We start from the raw sequence: 19476 nt of genomic DNA on the forward strand, positions 1-19476 counted from the left end.
TTCAGATTAAATCCCATGTTTGGTAACCAATCCATGAAGGATTTCAGAGCGTGGTTGAAACCATACGTTTGAGTCAATGTAGGAGAGATCCCTTAAGTTGTACATTCACTAGGTTCCTATTTTATGTGCAGGACAGGAGACATGGCAGGGGACAATCTGGCATCATTTCTGAAAGGTATGGCCTGCACAGAGCTCCTGGAGGGGAGCCAGGCTGGTTGATTCTCCCGTCCTCCCACCTTTACAGCTGTGGTTGTCAAAGAAGCTATATAAACTTCGGGGGCAAGAAGGTGCCACTCTTCCCCCAAAACAGACATTTGAATGTTGACTCCTGATGGCTGGAAGTCACAAAATTAGGAGGTAAGAATGGGCAGACTGCTTATATAAAACTATGCCTACTTACCAGTCAATTTTGTTCATAAAATATAACCAAACTAATAAAAGGAAACCAAGCCAAATGAAATATCTGCTTTGAACACATAAGAGATAAATATAGCTTTTGGCTGGACTTTTAAACTGCCATTCAGTCATGTAGGTATCCTGTAGTCAGAGCATCTTAAAATCCTATTTTTCACCTCCTCTGAAATTTCATCCGGTGACTTACCAGTTCAAAGTCAATAAGCTATATGACCAATGCTCATTTTTAGCATATGTCTTAGCATTGTTAATCTTACTATACATGATTCAAACTTTCCTGATGGAAATACACTTATATAAACTTAATTGAATGATTATTTTAAAAAACTGTCTTTAAAAATATAACCTTCCAAAATAACTCCATGAGCACTCTCTTCTTGGTCCAGAATAAACTATGGCTAATGTTTACTGACTGTTTCTGTATCTATCTATGTGTATGTATGGCTAGACTGTTAATCTATTTCATGATTTTTTTCTGACTTGTTAGAACTTGGAACTTCTCCAAATGTCATCATTTTGTTTTGTTTTATTTTGTTTTGTTTTAATGCTTTTAATTACAAGAACTTTGATAAGGCATCTTGAAGTCTTTCAAGTTCATTACCCCACCTATATAAAAAGTGTCATTGGTGTGGAAAATAATTGCCAACACAGTCATCATCCAGAATAGAAACATATATATTCCAATTCCATATTGCCCTGTTTTCTCTCTGTTGGCTGTAGACAAACAACAACAACAACAACAAAACTGGGTAGTAGTGCTATATTAATTTTCCAGAATCACCATGGTGAATTTATGCTAGAAACACATTCCTCTAAGAAGTAAGAAGATCAAATTCTTTTATTTTTTTAAACATTTATTTATTTTAGAGAGGGGGTGGGGAGGGAGGGAGCAGGGGAAAGGCAGAGGAGAAGGAGAGAAAGTCTCAGGCAGACTCCACACAGAGGAGTGTGGACCAGGATTTGGGGCTCGATCCCAGGACCCTGAAATCATGACCTGAGCTGAAACCAAGAGTTGGACGCTCAACCAACTGAGGCACCCAGGCGCCCTGAAATCAAATTCTTTTAGAAGGAAGTAGGGAATAGTAAAATATATGCAATTGTAAAATCACCTGGCATGTATTTTACATGTAAATAGAGCAAAGAACTACAGACAGGGGAAAGGAAAGAGATAAAAGGAAATCATTACTCAAGTTAAAATACTATTTTCATCTTCATCCTCTAGACAATGCAAGGTAAGATTTTAAGTTTGTGGGACTTGTGTCTTTTTGCAACATTTACTGAGATCCATCCAAGAATTGATGCAGCCCCGAAGCCTTCTTTGGATAAATCATCCAGTTAGAGTAGAAGTAATTTCATTCTCTAGGTACAAATATAACTATAACTATAACATATAACTATAACTATAACTATAACATATCATTAATGAGAAACTAGTTTTCTATAAATCATATTGACATAAATTTATTCTATGTTGCTTGAAACATGGTAGTTTGCGGTCATCATTTCACATATATAATCTCCTTATATGACTTGAAGCACTTTCCTATTTTATAATAGAATTAATAGGGTACTTATCCAAATTTTACCAAAAATGAGACCTATGACATATATTACAAGCAATTTTTCTAAGTTTGAAAACAATTTCCCATTGTTAGAGTTGTTAACTGTATTGATTTGCTAGAACCGTCATAACAATCACCACAGACTGGGTGGTTTAAAAAATAGAAATTTGTTTTCTTGCAGTTCTGGAGGCTAAAAGTCCCAGATCGAGGTGTCAGTGTTGGTTTCTTTTGAGGCCTCTGTCCTAGGTTGATAGATGGCTGTCTTCTCTCTGTGTCCTCACATGGTCTTCCCTCTTTTCTGTGTCTGTGCCCTTTTTATAAAAGCATTCCCTTTTTATAAAGACATCAGTCATATTGTATTAGGGCCCACCCTAAATGACCTCATTTAACCTTAATTAGTTCTTTAAAGTCCCAGTACTTTCAAATTCTGAGGTATATGAATCGGGGGCAGAGGGGGACACAATTCAGTCCATAACACTGGCTGAAATAAATATGCTTGAAAAGCAGAGAATGACCAAATCTTTGTGAATTTTTCATCTACGTTATTTTTTTTCAAGATTTATTTACTTATTTGGGGGGGACAGAGGGGCAGGGAGAGAAAGAATCTCAAGCAGACTTCCTGCTGAGCACCAAACCTGTCAAGGGGCTCCATCCCATGACCCTGAGATCATGACCTGAGCCGAAATCAAGAGTCCGATGCCCAGATGACTGAGCCAACCAGGTGCCCCTCACCTGAGTTTTCTAAACACATTGCTGTGAGTTTATGTGAGCACGGAGTCCTTGTGTGTGTCAGTGTGTCTGTTTTATTAGCCTAAGTTAGAAAGCTTTAGCAAAGAACGGGTACAACAGTAATTATATGTGGGCTGTTAATGCTTTTGAAAGAGAGTTGAAGAGTGAGCTTTGAATATATCTTAGCATTTTTAATGCTGAGCCTCCCCTGCAATTAAAATGTGGTGAGAAGCACAGAAGTGTGAACAGAGTAGAAGGCATGGCCTTACCCTTTCTGTTTCACATCAGATATTACCATAATAGAGTGAGAATCAATATAACCAAACTTACCATTTATCACCTAAAGAAATGAAGCCTGAGAGAGGGCAAAGATATTGTTACTATAGTTAGCAGCAGAATCAAAACCAGAATCTAAATCCCAGGAAAACTATACCTCTTTCTCTTACTTTATGTTCTTTGCATTGAATAGTTACAAATTCTTCATGTCTTTAATGCTTTGGGTCCTTGGCTATCAAAATCCATTTGCAGTAAACATCTATTGTTTTGTTACTTGGCATCCCTTCCTCTTCATGTGATATCAGACCTTTCTTTGGCTTGAGAAATTTCCTCTCTTCAACTGGCGGGAGGTGGGGCTCAGGGGTGTCAACCTAGGTGTCAATCTGGTAGTCCCCACCACAGAGATGGCCACATTACCTAGGATTCTTCATCAAAAACCCTTGAGCGAATTGACATTGAAGCTAGCAGAGAGAGATTCCCTTCCTTTGGAGATTATGGCCCTTGAGGAGCGTGTAAGCCTTGGGAATACAGGAAAGAGACCAGGATTGAAACACAGGAAAGAAAAGCTGAATGAGTGGCAGAGAGGTAAGAAAAGAAGGGAGACACAGAGAGAGAGGGGTGGGGGGCAGGGGACTGGTGAGACAGGAAATAAACAACCCACCAAGCTCTTTGAGCCTGGATCCTGCAGGACCTAAAGGATATGGGGCATCTATAGTTTTTAGTTAGTGAACCCATGCATTCTTTCTTTCTTTCTTTCTTTCTTTCTTTCTTTCTTTCTTTTTCTTTCTTTCTTTCTTTCTTTCTTTTCCTTTAAGGTAGAATTTGCGTTAGTTTGCTCCCACTTGCAAAAGAAAACAAACCATCACCCTACAGAGAAAAATTCTAGTCTGGATAAAGGAAGTCAATTTCAGCCACTTACTGTGAGGTCTGGCACATGCCTCATGGATGTAGTCAGTGTCTCTAGACTCTGAATCCCGGTCCTTGAATGGATAAAGAGTTCTAAAGGGCAAGAAAGCGTGATAAATGACTGAGTACATATAGAATGGAGCCATTGAGATGATTGCCTAGCACAGATGCAGTAGGATGCTTCTCTAAATATATAATTAGAACTCACAGTGTATCTATTGCCCAGTTTCCCTGAGGATTATTATTTTATGTCTGTTTTCATTAGGGTTATTGTGGATAACTTAACTTCAATCAACACTTAATATTTTCTTGAAATGGAAAAAAAGAACAGGCTTGCCTCTCTAACATATGTTGCAATTTCAAAGTATATTTTTTTAAAGATTTTATTTATTTGAGAGAGAGAGATTGAGAGAACGAGTGGGGGGAGGGACAGAGGGAGAAGCAGACTCCCTGCAGAGTAGGGAGACTGACTTGGGACTCCTTCCCAGGACCCTGGAATCACGACCTGAGCTGCAGGTAGAAGCTTAACTGACTGAGCCACCCAGGTGCCCTCAAAGCATATTTAAGGAGATTGCAGACTTTTGGCATTTGTACCCTCAGTGATGTGTTCTATATATATTTGAAGGTATCTAATAGAAATACATGTCTGGGTAGCTCAGATTCAAATCTGATATATTTTACCCCCCTTCCCATACCCAACTCCAATCAAAATTCCAGAATTAGGAGGTATTGTACACATGGAATAAAAGTTACTATGTGTTCCTATAGGTTACTATACATCTGTATTTCTGGGCTTATTCTTATGGTATAACTCAAGTATGGCAAAGCCAAGATACCTGACTGTAGTGCAGAAGGTAAGGGATACACTTCAGGGCCAGGGTTTACTCAGGGTAGTTGAAAGGCTCAACATCCATCTCATGGTCTGGAAGGAATCACATGTAGAATACAAGACCCCATGGCCAACATTTTCCACAGTGAGGAAATCTGCTAATAGTTAAGTTGTGACTAGTCAAACAGCATTTTCTTCTCTGGCTAAGGAAACCACATACAAGGTTTCATTTACGTGAAATGAGTTGGTTCTTGATATACTTCTTTTAGTTATAGATTCAAAATTCCTTCTTTCAGCATTTATTATGTTGATCACAGCAAGTCTGATTCTTTTGCCATGACTCCTCTACGATCTGCCCATTCTAACTCCAGTTTTATGGAAATGCACTCAGAAGCTTCTTTGAGTGGTCTGGGAAATCCTATCAGACATGTACAAAACAGAAACTGTGGAACCTAAATTCAGATTAATTTATCTATAAAAGGTCATTTTGTTTTGGTTATGGTAAATCTTATCTAGTATTGTTTTTTAAAAATAGTCATAAGATATTTTTGGTCATATAAAATATGTTAGTTATGGAACTCACAACAGAAAAAAAATAGGTGTGTGCGTGTGCACATATGTGCATACTGTATTTTGGAGAATATAGAGTCACATAATATATGTCAGTTCAGCAGTTCAGCTAATATGTGATGATCTCAGTCCTGAACAAAAATAGTGCCCACATCAGTAGATGACTTCCCAAGTCACTGAGGTATAATTACCCTGAACATGGGAGGTGACAGAAGGTGACAGAGTGTGACATTCAAGGAATGTCTATAGATATAATCACAGCATTCATAAGGGGAAAAAAAAAGATAAATGAAATTTCTCCCTTTGTATTTTTGAGCATTAAGGGCAAAGTGCTTGTTTTCCCCTTGACTAATGTCCCATATGCTTTGCGGGAAGCTACTTAAAGAAGAAAATAATCCAAGGTCAGATGAAAAACAAGTTAACAAAATAAAAGAATGTCCAGAGTGCCAAAATGATGTGTTTATAGACAAAAAAAGTAGTCACCTTAAACAGAAGACTATTATTAGATAAAAGACTGCCTGGAATGGAGAGATTGAGGATTGAAAGTCTGGTTGATTTCTTTCTTTTAGGTGAGGTAAGCAATAGTTCCATATTATGTGGCTTAAAATTTTGCCTTCAGAAAATCTGAAAAATGACAAATTTTCCTGTAAGTACTGTACCCATTTCACAAATTTTCTTAGTGATTATTAAACAACGATGAGTCTCTAGTTTTTCTATTTTAAAGATAAGCTGAATTCCAGCACATTTGCTTAATAAAAGATCATATAATCAACAGGATGATTTTTATGCCTTCACATTGCTCCCTAAGGACAGCACTTACCCTAAGAACTGTTTTGCCTGATGACAAGTAGCAGTTGTACTTACTTGGTAGTGTCCAATACATTGCTTTGCCTAATTTGAATCTATTTACTAAATGGTTTAATTAATTTTTCATTGTACTTACTAACTAGTTTTAATTAGCAGTTAAATCAGTTCAGTTAACGAAAAAATGTAGGTATTTACATAAATGCAAATCACAATGAGTTCTCAGGGCTCAATTCAAAAACTGGTTCCATGTCATTGATGTTGGATTTCTTTAGGCCTTGCTTTAAAAAAAACAAAACAAAACAAAACAAAAAAACATTCTGTAGCTATAGTTTTTCCCTTAATAAATTATAAAACTTATGATTTACTATCAGGTCTACCCCTCCTGAACTACCTTAAGTTCTATAGTGAAGAAGGTTGTGTGCCCAGAAGAAAGGTAAAGAAGGACACCCAGAGAGGTGTCCTCTGTGCTTTAATGAAGACCCTTCTCATATGTGAGTTCTGAGAATGGCTCTTGCAGTTCTGGCTATAGTTGGATTTTCCTTGGTAAGTTCCCTAGGGCAACCGTAATTTAGAGGTGCCATCAATTTCTCCAGGCATGGTTAGATGGTGACACAACAGAAAACATAATCCTGTTATGGTTCTTTGGTAAATTGATGTTCAAGGAAAAAAAAAAGAGATGCTTTAATTTTTTAAATCCTGTTTCATTTCTACAATCAGTAAATTTTTCAACCATTGATTTGGCTTCCATATAAGAAAATAGTGAACCACAAACAAGATTGTTTAAGAAACAAAAACAAAAACAAAAAACAAACTTTAATTATTTCTAATTTATAAAAAAAATAACTATTTTATAATTCCTGGATTTTGTGATTCATTTTAGAGGTGGTTTGCCAAAAAAAAAAAAAAAAGTCCTTTCAGAAGGGGGGAAAAAACATTAAAGAAGAAAAGCCTTTATGTTTATTTGGAATTGAAGTTCAAGGTATCTCTTCAATTTTAGAAAAGCCAGGATTGCAGGTATTTATACCTATATAGCATATAAGGGAAATGGAAAGTGGATTCAATATATGGACATCTTAAAGACTGTATATTAGAAATGTAAATGGTAAAATCCTAAAAAATATATTTTCCTCAAAGGTAAACTTTAGCATTTTCTTTGTTTGGGTGATGACTTCGGTTCCTTAACCAATTTATGAGTGTTGACAAATCACTTTTTAAGAGGTATGTTAAGTAGCAACACATTTCTCAGTAATCTCCAGCTACTAGCTTCTCCTCAGAATGCAGGATAGTTGGGATTACTTCTTAGGTTTAAGGAATCCCATATAAGGAGAAGGCAGTGCCTAAGAAAGATTCATTTATTTATTCGAACAAAAACCTTTTTCTATGCTATATATGTTAGTATCTTTCTCAATATAAATTGAGAAATGGAGTATTACATAGTACAATTGGGTTATTGCTTCCTACTAGAGAACAATTTCAGAACAACTAATAAATCTTAGAAACACAATCAATGTTAGGATTAATTTTGATATGAAACAAGTGGGACCTGGAAACTAGGGCAGGAAAAAAATCCACTAATGATCCTGATGATGGTTAGTTATGGATCTAGTTGCAGGTCCAGGAAAACTTAAAAACATATTTCATATACAGCAGCCAGAGAGAAAGTTAAACTATTTTTGCTGGAGAGAAAGTGATACATCAATACATGCTCTAGTGTGTAGAAAATTCTGTTTGGCAATGGATTATCATGATGTCCAAGACAGTGGCTGCAAATTTATGCCACAAGATTCTGCTTAGTCCCTCTCTCCGTCTATTTAATTGTACTATTCTGAATTCTGGAATCTCCCAAGGAATACTTGGATGTTGATTTATTATGCAATTATTTATTTTATTTTTTCACAAAATAACTCCTAACTTCCCAAAATAGATATTTAAAAAGTTAAACTTTTATAAATAGCATGAGATATCTTTATCATTTTGAGGGTATTATAAATAAATGCTAGAGTATATTACAAACTAACACTCAGTGTATATAGATCAAAAAAGATTATGACTATTAGTAGTATGTCTTCAATGAAATAACTTTTATAATGTTTAAAAGAAATAATAGTAACTTCAATGATGGTCAATAATTAAGAGTTTGTAATTCAACAATGACTTTACCAAGGCAAAGCAAAAATTTCATATGTATACTTTTATAATTTAGTGAAATAGTTATTACATATATTTCACAGAAAATGAAAATATGTTAGAAAATGAAGCAAAAATACCTACTATTATAATGCCTCACTTGTTATCTAGTTTCCTCTTCAAAAGTAAAATTATAGGGGTGCCTGGGTAGCTCAGTTGGTTAAGCGTCTGCCTTTGGTTCAGGTCATGATCCCAGGGTTCTGGGGTGGAGCCCTGCCCTGGTGGGTCCCTGTTCTCAGCAGGGAGTCTGCTCCTCCCTCTCCCTCTGCTCCTCCCCCTCCCTCTGCCTCTCACCTTTCCCCTGCTCCTGCTCTCTCTCTCTCAAATTAATAAATAAAATCTTTAAAAGAAGTAAAATTATAAAGTGATTTTTATGCATGTATATGTATAAATTCATAAAGATATGTATATCCTTTTCCAATTAATTTTGATTAAAACTTTTCTAGTGTATGTATAGGAAAATATATCAAAACAGTAGTAAACTCTTAATCTGAGAACATACTGTGTAAATTTTCAATATTTTGAAGTTTATCAAGGTGTAATTTAAAGCTCAATATGTGGTCTGTCATGGTGAATGTTTTCTATGTAGAACTGAAATTTTTATTCTGCAGTTGTTGGGTGTCGGATTCTATAAATGCCAATTAAATCAAGGTGGTTCAAGTTTTATTCAAATCTATATTATTACTGATTTTATCTCTAGTTAGTCTGTTACTGAGATGAAGTGTTAAAAACACCACTTATAATGGTGGACTTGTTCACTTAGTTTTTTACTTCTATTAATTTTTACTTTGTATGTGCTTTTCAAAAAAATTTTTTTTAATTTAAATAGGCTCCATACCCAGCATGGAGTCCAATGCAGGGCTTGAACTCATAACCCTGAGGTTAGGACCTGAGCTGAAATCAAGAGTCAGATGCTTAACCAACTGAGTCACCCAGGTGCCCCTGTGCTTTTTAAAATTTTGATTCTGAAATACATACAGATTCACATGAGGATGCCAGGATAGTACAGAGGGATCCCTGTGCCCTTCACTCAGCTTTCCACAATGGTTACATTGGTTTTTATCTAGAAATGATCACTAATAGCAACTTATTAGGAAATTGCTGAGCCAACTAGATATAAGGTTCATTATGTAAATGTCCAATTATGGACATTTTACCCAAACACATTTTAATTCCAATATAAATATCAAATAGAATGTATTCCAAACTAAATATGTTCAAATAAACAAGTAATTATAAGTAGTACTTTATTTCTCACAAATGAGAATACTTTTTCTTTTTCTTAAATTTATAGCTTTATTGAGATATAATTCTCATAATATAAAATTCACCTATTTAATGTGGTTTTTAGCATACTCAGAGTTGTGTGACCATCAGTGCAATTAATTTAGACCATTTTCATCACACTCAAAAAAAATGTATTTATTGGTAATTATTTCCCTTTCCCACTTAACCCCAGGCAACCACTAATCTAATTTCTGTGTCTATAAATTTACCTGTTCCAGACATTCATGTACACGGAAACATTCAATATATGGTCTTCTGTTCCAATAGGATAATGTTTGCAAGATTCATCATGTTGTAGCATTTATCATTACTTCATCCTTTTTTATTGCTAAATACCCTTCCATTTTATGGATAAATCACATTGTTCATCCATTCATCAATTGATTGGTGTTTAGGTTGTTTCTACTCTTTGACTATTGAGAATGATGTTGTTATGAACATTCATGCATGAGTTCTTGTGTGGAAATATGTTTTCATTTTTGGGGGGTATACAACTAGAGTTTATATGGAAACTCTATGTACCATATTGAGGGACTGCCAAACTGATTTCTGAAGTGGCTGCACCATTTTAGAGTCTTGCTAATAATGTATGAGAGTTCCAATTTCTCCACATCTTCAACACTTATTATTTTCCGAGTTTTTAATGTAGCCATCCTAGTGAGTGTGAAGTGATATCTCATTGTGATTTTGAATTGTGGTCCCCTAATGACTGTGATATTGAGCATCTTTTCATGTGCTTTTTGGCCATTTCTATAATTTCTCTTTAGAAATGTCTACCCAAATTATTTGTCACTTCTTAATGAGCTTTTTTCTTTTTAATTTTTTTTATTGTAAGGGCTTTTTATATGTTCTTGACAAAAATGCTTTGCCATTTATATGATTAACAAATATATCCTCTTATTATGTGAGTTGTCTTTTTATTTTTGTGGTGCCATTTGAAGAACAAACATTTTTAATTTGGATGAAGTCCCATCTATCTATTTTTTCTTCTTATGTTTTTGGTGTCATATCTAAGAAATTATGATCTGAGATCAGGAAGATTTAGCAATTTGCTGAAAAAATTATTCTTTCTTTCTCCCATTGAATTGTGCTGGCACCTTATTAAAAACCAGTTGATCCAAATTCTCTCTTAATTGTGTTCCATTGACTCATAACTCTATCCTTAAGCTACTTCTACACTGGCTTTTAGTGTAATTTTGTGAGAAGCTGGGAAATAAGAGTTTTCCAGCTTTCTTTTTCAATTTCAAGATTGTTTAGTTATTCTGGGTACCTTGAATTTCTATATGAATTTTAGCATCAGCTTGTCAATTTTTGCAAGAAAGCCAACTGTGATTTTGCTAAGAGTTGCATCATATCTATAGCTTTAGTTTTTCTTTACAATGAAAACTATAAGCTAGTGATGTAAGAAATTGAAGAAGATACAAATATACAGAAAAATATCTATGTTGTTGATTGGGAGAATTAATCTTGTTAAAATATCCATACTACCTAAAACTATAGAGTCAATGCAATCCCTATCAAAATTCAAGTGATATTTTTCACAAAAATAGAGCAAACAATCCTAAAATTCGTATGGAACCACAAAAGACCCTGAGTAGCCAAAGCAACCTTGAGAAAGAAGAAAGCTAGTATCACACTGCCTATTTTCAAACTCTATCATAAAGCTATGGTAATCAATACAACTATAGTATTGACATAAAAACCAAACACATAGATCAATAGAACAAAACAGAAAGCCCAGAAATAAACCTATAAATATATGGTCAATCAATTTACAACAGAGGAGCCAAGAACACACAATGGTGAAAGTATAGTCTCTTTAATAAATAGTGTTGGGAAAACCCACAGCCATATGCGAATGAATAATGTTGTACCCATTTCTTACACTATATGGAAAAATCAACTCAGAATGGATTAAAGACTTAATTCTGCACCTGTAAAAATTCTAAAAGACAACATAGGGAAAAAGCTCCTTGAAATCAGTCTTGGCAATGATTTTTTGGATATGACACAAAAAGCACAAGCAACAAAATAAAAAATAAATAAGTGGGATTTATACATTAAACTAAAAACTGTGCACAGCAAAATAAATTGTCAAAAAATAAGCAGGCAAACTATAGAATTGGGAAAAAAAACTTTTCAAACCATACATTTAATAAGGGGTTAATGTCTGAAATATATAAGGAACACATACAGTTCAATTGCTAAAAACCAAATAATACAATTAACAAATGAGAAAGGACCCGAATAGACATTTTTCCATATAAGATATTAAAACGGCCAACAGATACATGAAAAGCACTCAAATCACTAATCATAAGGAAAATGTAAAAATCAAAAGAACAATGAGATATCACCTCACACCTGTTATAATGGCTACTATCAAAAAGTCAATATATATACATATGAAGATCCATAGAAAAGATACATAGATATATCTCCATAGAAAAGAAGAAAATCTTGCCATTTCCAAGAACATGGATGGATCTTGAAGGCATTATGCTAAGTGAAATAAATCAGACAGGGAGAGACAAATACTGTATGGTCTCATTTATATGTGAAATCTAAAAAACTGAACTTAAAGAAACAGAAAACAGATTGGTGGTTTTGGTGGTTGCCAAAGATGTGGGGTGGGAGGGGGAAATGGGTGAGCGGTTTGAAGGTAAAAACTTCTAGTTTAACGTTAAATAACTTCTGGGATGTAGTATGTAGTATGGTGACTATAATTAACAATAGGTGTTGTATGTTTGAAAGTTAATAAGCCAGTAGATCTTAAAAGTTCTCATCACAAGAAAAAGTATGTGTGAAGGGATGGACATTAATGTATTATGACAATCATTTTGCTATATATGCATATATCAAATCATATTTTTCACCTTAATCTTATACACTGTATATACAAATTATATCTCAATAAAACTAGAAAAAAAATAACACTATGATCCACTTTAAAGTATGATCCAGGGGCGCCTGGGTGGCTCAGTTGGTTAAGCGACTGCCTTCGGCTCAGGTCATGATCCTGGAGTCCCAGGATCGAGTCCCACATCGGGCTCCCTGCTCAGCGGGGAGTCTGCTTCTCCCTCTGACCCTCTTCCTTCTTGTGCTTTCTATCTCTCATTCTCTCTCTCTCTCAAATAAATAAATAAAATCTTTAAAAAAAATAAAGTATGTTCCATTGAGTCACTTTTTGTAACAGGTGTGAAGATTAGTTGAGACTTAAATTTATTCCTATGGGTGTCCAATTACTCTAGTACCCTTTGCTGAAAGGGCAATCTTTTCACCACTAAATTGGTTTTTCTTTTTAAAATATCAATTGGGCATATTTGTGTGGGTCTATTTCTGGATAGTTTATTTTGTCCTATTATTTTGTGCGTCTGTCTCTCTTTAATACCACAGAAACAGCTATAGAATGTCTTAGAATCATAGTAATTCCTCCAATATTTTCTTCTTTTTTAGAAATGTTTGCCTTCTTCAATTCCTTTATCTTTTATATAAATTTCAGAATACTTTTCTCTATTTATACCAAAAATCTTTCTGGGATTTTGAAGGAAATTGTACTCAACTTGTATATCAATTTTGGAGAATTGACAGCTTTGCTATATTGAGTTTTGTAATCCATCATTACATATGTCTCCCAATTCTTTTAAACTTTTATTTATCAGTATTGTGTAGTTTAAAGCATATAAGATCTGTGCTTGTTCTATTTAATTTACACCTACTTCTAGTAGTATGTTGAATAGCAGTGATGAGAGTAGACACCCTTCCTCGTTCCCAGTCTTAGGGGAAAAGCAATTAAGAATTCACCTTTAAGATCAGAGCAGAAATCATTGAAATAGAAACCAAAAGAACAGTAGAACAGATCAACGAAAACAGGAGCTGGTTCTTTGAAAGAATTAACAAGATTGATAAACCCCTGGCCAGACTTATCCAAAAGAAAAGAGAAATAACCCAAATCAACAAAATCATGAATGAAAGAGGAGAGATCACAACCAACACCAAAGACATACAAACAATTATAAGAACATATTATGAGCAACTCTATGCCAGCAAATTAGATAACCTGGAAGAAATGGGTGCATTCCTAGAGATGTGTCAACTACCAAAATTGAAGCAGGAAGAAATAGAAAACCTGAACAGACCTATAACCACTAAGGAAATTGAAGCAGTCATCAAAAATCTCCCAACAAACAAAAGCCCAGGGCCAGATGGCTTCCCAGGGGAATTCTACCAACATTTAAAGAAGAATTAATACCTATTCTCCTGAAACTGTTCCAAAAAATAGAAATGGAAGGAAAACTTCCAAACTCATTTTATGAGGCCACCATTACCTTGATCCCAAAACCAGACAAAGACCCCATCAAAAAGAATTACAGACCAATATCCTTGATGAACATGGATGCAAAAATTCTCACCAAAATACTAGCCAATAGGATCCAACAGTACATTAAAAGGATTATTCACCATGACCAAGTGGGATTTATCCCTGGGCTGCAAGGTTGGTTCAACATCCGCAAATCAATCAACGTGATACAATACATTAACAAAAGAAAGAACAAGAATCATATGATCCTCTCAATAGATGCAGAAAAAGCATTTGACAAAGGACAGCATCCTTTCTTGATCAAAACTCTTCAGAGTATAGGGATAGAGGGTACATACCTCAATATCATAAAAGCCATCTATGAAAAACCCACAGCGAATATCATTCTCAATGGAGAAAAGCTGAGAGCTTTCCCCCTAAGGTCAGGAACGCGGCAGGGATGTCCACTATCACCACTGCTATTCAACATAGTATTAGAAGTCCTAGCCACAGCAATCAGACAACGAAAAGAAATCAAAGGTGTCCAAATCGGCAAAGAGGATGTCAAACTCTCATTCTTTGCAGATGATATGATACTGTATGTGGAAAACCCAAAAGACTCCACCCCAAAACTGCTAGAACTCATAGAGGAATTCAGTACAGTAGCAGGATATAAAATCAATGCACAGAAATCGGTGGCATTCCTATACACCAACAACAAGACAGAAGAGAGACAAATCAAGCAGTCGATCCCATTCACAATTGCACCCAGAACCATAAGATACCTAGGAATAAATTTAACCAAAGAGGCAAAGGATCTGTACTCAGAAAACTATAAAATACTCATGAAAGAAATTGAAGAAGACACAAAGAAATGGAAAAACGTTCCATGCTCATGGATTGGAAGAACAAACATTGTGAAGATGTCAATGCTACCTAGAGCAATCTACACATTCAATGCAATCCCCATCAAAATACCATCCACTTTTTTCAAAGAAATGGAACAAATAATCCTAAAATTTGTATGGAACCAGAAGAGACCCCGAATAGCCAGAGGAATGTTGAAAAAGAAAAGCAAAGCTGGTGGCATCACAATTCCGGACTTCCAGCTGTATTACAAAGCTGTCATCATCAAGACAGTATGGTACTGGCACAAAAACAGACATATCGATCAATGGAACAGAATCGAGAGCCCAGAAATGGACCCTTAACTCTATGGTCAACTAATATTTGACAAAGCGGGTAAAAATGTCCAATGGAAAAAAGACAGTCTCTTCAACAAATGGTATTGGGAAAATGGACAGTCACATGCAGAAGAATGAAACTGGACCATTTCCTTACACCACACACAAAAATAGGCTCCAAATGGTGGAAAGACCTAAACGTGAGATAGGAGTCCATCAAAATCCTAAAGGAGAACACAGGTAGCAACCTCTTCAACCTCAGCCGCAGCAATTTCTTCCTAGAAACATCACCAAAGGCAAGGGAAGCAAGGGCAAAAATGAACTATTGGGATTTCATCAAGATAAAAAGCTTTTGCACAGCAAAAGAAACAGTCCACAAAAACAAAAGACAACTGACAGAATGGGAGAAAATATTTGCAAATGACATATCAGATAAAGGGCTAGTATCCAAAATCTATAAAGAACTTATCAAACTCAACACCCAAAGAACAAATAATCCAATCAAGAAATAGGCAGAAGACACGAACATACATTTTTCCAAAGAAGACATCCAAATGGCCAACAGACACATGAAAAGGTGCTCAACATCGCTCAGCATCAGGGAAATCCAAATCAAAACCTCAATGAGATATCACCTCACACCAGTCAGAATGGCGAAAATTAACAAGTCAGGCAACGACATATGTTGGCGGGGATGCGGAGAAAGGGGAACCCTCCTACACTGTTGGGGGGAATGCAAGCTGGTGCAACCCTTCTTGAAAACAGTATGGAGGTTCCTCAAAAGGTTGAAAATAGAGCTATCATATGATCCAGCAATTGCACTACTGGGTATTTACCACAAAGATACAAATGTAGGGATCCAAAGGGGTATGTACACCCCAATGTCTACAGCAGCAATGTCCACAATAGCCAAACTGTGGAAAGAGCCAAGATGTCCATCGACAGATGAATGGATAAAGAAGATGTGGTATATATACACTATGGAATATTATGCAGCCATCAAAAGGAATGAGATCTTGCCATTTGCAACGACGTGGATGGAACTGGAGGGTGTTATGCTGAGTGAAATAAGTCAATCAGAGAAAGACATGTATCATATGACCTCACTGATATGAGGAATTCTTAATCTCAGGAAACAAACTGAGGGTTGCTGGAGTGGTTGGGGGTTGGAGGGATGGGGTGGCTGGGTGATAGACATTGGGGAGGGTATGTGCTATGGTGAGCGCTGTGAATTGTGCAAGACTGTTGAATCACTGATCTGTACTTCTGAAACAAATAATGCAATATATGTTAAAAAAAAAAAAAAGAAGAAGATAGCAGGAGGGGAAGAATGAAGGGGAGTAAGTCGGAGGGGGAGAGGAACCATGAGAGAGGATGGACTCTGAAAAACAAACTGAGGGTTCTAGAGGGGAGGGGGCTGGGGGGATGGGTTAGCCTGGTGATGGGTCTTAGAGAGGGCACATTCTGTGTGGAGCACTGGGTGTTATGCACAAACAATGAATCATGGAACACTACATCAAAAACTAATGATGTAATGTATGGTGATTAACATAATAATAAAAAAAGAAAAAATAAATTAAAAAAAAAACCTTAGCCTACAGAATTTATATTGGAAGATCTTAATTTGGTATAAAACTCTTGGCTAATACATTTTTTAAAAAGTATTCTATACATTTTGATTCAATCTTTTCTGAGTAGTGTTGCTTTGGTAGGATGTGATACATGCCAAATTTATTTTCTTTATGAAATATGCATTCACATCTTTCTCAGGCTAAGGAATTGCTTCATTATCTTTTAAAGATAATACTTTTGTTCAGATGTTTCCTGAGTTTGAATTTTGGGGTCAATTTTCATTGGAATATGGGCTACTCTTTTTCTTTGTGAAGCCAAGCACTCTTTCATTTCAAACTGGTTTTCTTCTTCATTTAAAAATTGTCTTGTTCCATCATTTTAGTGTTTTCTTTAGCAATTCTATTATGCATATGTTAGATCTTTTGCTTTCCTTTATATCTATCATTTTCTTTCCAAACCTTTATAACCTTTATTCCTATTTTCTTTATTTTTCTTATTTTAAATCTTTCTACACTTTGATGTATTTCCTATTTTGTCTATTCCTCTGAGTGTATCTTACAGTTTAGTTTTAAAAAAAAAACATTTTGCATTTTTAAAATTTTTCTTTCCCAATTTCTCCCTGCTCCCATGTCCCTTCCCCTCACTCTTTGATCATGCCTTCCTATTGTCTGTCCACCAAATCTCCTACATCTTGCATTTCTGCTTACTGATATTTTATATCATCATTTTTTCAGCATTTTGTAAAAGTCCCTGTTAAGATATTATTATTCACATATGTTGACAACATTTCTTTTTCTGCTGTATTTTTTAATTAGTAAGAAAATTTTGTTTCCTTTCTGAGCTTTTCTTTTTTCTTATAGTATCTTTGTTTATTTTGCATTGTTTTATTTTTGGTTACTGCCATGGACAGAATGGTTGTGATGAGGGAACAGGTAGCTAGCTGAAGACAAAGCATAAACTGACACCTTGTAACCTCCCCTCAACCCCCACCCCTGGGTGGGGCATGTGTGACATTCTTCCAGGAATCTCCCAACTATCTTAATGTTAATGCCTTGGTAGAGGGAAAAACAACCTTAACTTGACAATGGCAAGGCCTCTGATAGCTTGTAGGTCCTTTTTAACATATGAAAATCCTTTTGAAACCTCCCTTTTCTTACCTCCTCCAACTCCCAAATATATAATCAGCCACCTCTCACAACCCTGGAGCAGCCCCTCTTTCTCCCATGGGTCCTGTCCCCATCCTTTAACACACCACCCTTTTGCTCCAAAGATGTCTCAAGAATTCTTTCTTGATTGTTGGCTCACCCCACCAAACCTCACCTATATTCCAAAACCACATCAGTTGTACCCCCTCAAAATTCATATGTTGAAACCTAATCTCCAATGTGGTGATATTTAGGGGTGGAGTCTTTGGGAGGTGATTAGGTCCTGAGAATGAGGTCCTTATGAATGGAGTTAGTGCCCTTTTAAAAGAGACCCTAGAGAGCTCCCTCACCTTCCACCAACTAGGTAATTGTTTTCTTCCATCTGGGCTACAATAACAAAAATAACATACACTGGGTGACTTACAGAACAATCTCTTTTATTTCTGGAAGGTGGGAAATCCAAGATCAAAGAACAAGCAGATTTTGTGTCTGGTGAGGGCACCCATTCTCTTTTCTTCTGTATCAACACTGGTTTCAGGGCTTTTTGTTTTTTGTTTTTGTTTCTGTTTTTGTACTTTTTAAGGTGTTGCTGACCTTAGGAACTTTGGACTACATTTATGCACAACTTAGAGTTTGCAGTTTTTTGTCTCTTATTTTACTGTAGATTAATTTTGAGTGAGTGACTTGTTCTTATCTCTATTTTGCTTTGTATGGTTTCTTGAAAAACACTGGGAAAATCTAGACTCAAGCTGCCATTGGGTTCCTACCCATTCCTTGGATTTCTTGCAGTATTTGTTTCAACCTCAACATTTTATTATTTTCTTTCTCGAATCTGGTTCTTCCCGTAATATGTAATTAGTAATCCATCACCAATTTTCTAACTATATAAGCTATAAAAATCTGATCCATTCTTAGAAGGTTATGCAAGTAAGCAACTCATTTAGGTTATCTTCCCAAGAAAATTTGTCCAAACTTCTTTCTGCCCTTTGTCTCACTGTAGCCATAATTGTATATATTCTAAAAATTTTTCCAAGTTCCGCCAGCCCTTGGTATATGCTTTTTCCTGTTTGCCATTCTTTTCTGGTGAACACATATTCATGGTGAAAATATCTCATCCAAGAATCTTCCACTGATCAACGATTAACAACATAATTAGCTATTTTTTAAATTAGTCATTCCTTTATCAGAGAGGATAGTAGTTCTAACCATTTTAGTGCTTGATACATTTTAATGAAATCATTTTCTCAAATCTGGGTGCTATTATAGGCCTTTGGTAGTTCTTTGTTGAATGAAAATAAAATTAATTTGACATAACATGGAGTAAAAATTATTTCTCTCTTTAGCTTCTCATCCAGAATGTAGGCTATATGAAAGTTGAGAGTCAAGTATTTTTATGATTACATCCCAAGAGATGGACATATCTCTTGCAGCACAGTGAGCCCTTCATGTAGGTCTGACTCTTTCATTGAAAGATGGAGGTCGGTGTATCATTGAGGATAAATGGCATGAGCTACAAGCCCATGTGAGCTGGGAACAAATTTAGAGTTATAATTATATATCTTTAATTCCAGAAAGCATACGTACTTACTCTCTGCTTTCTTCTCCATTTTTGCCAGCCAAAAGCAAGTATAGAATAAATATAGTGAAAGTTTAAAGACAAAAAGAAAGAGAAAAGGGAAAGGAAAGATTTTAAGGTTTTTTTTTTTTT

Source organism: Callorhinus ursinus, unplaced genomic scaffold (assembly GCF_003265705.2).
Source record: "Callorhinus ursinus isolate GAN/ISIS: 27379988/994484 unplaced genomic scaffold, GSC_fseal_2.0 scaffold26, whole genome shotgun sequence".
In the NCBI taxonomy this organism is placed as follows: domain Eukaryota; kingdom Metazoa; phylum Chordata; class Mammalia; order Carnivora; family Otariidae; genus Callorhinus; species Callorhinus ursinus.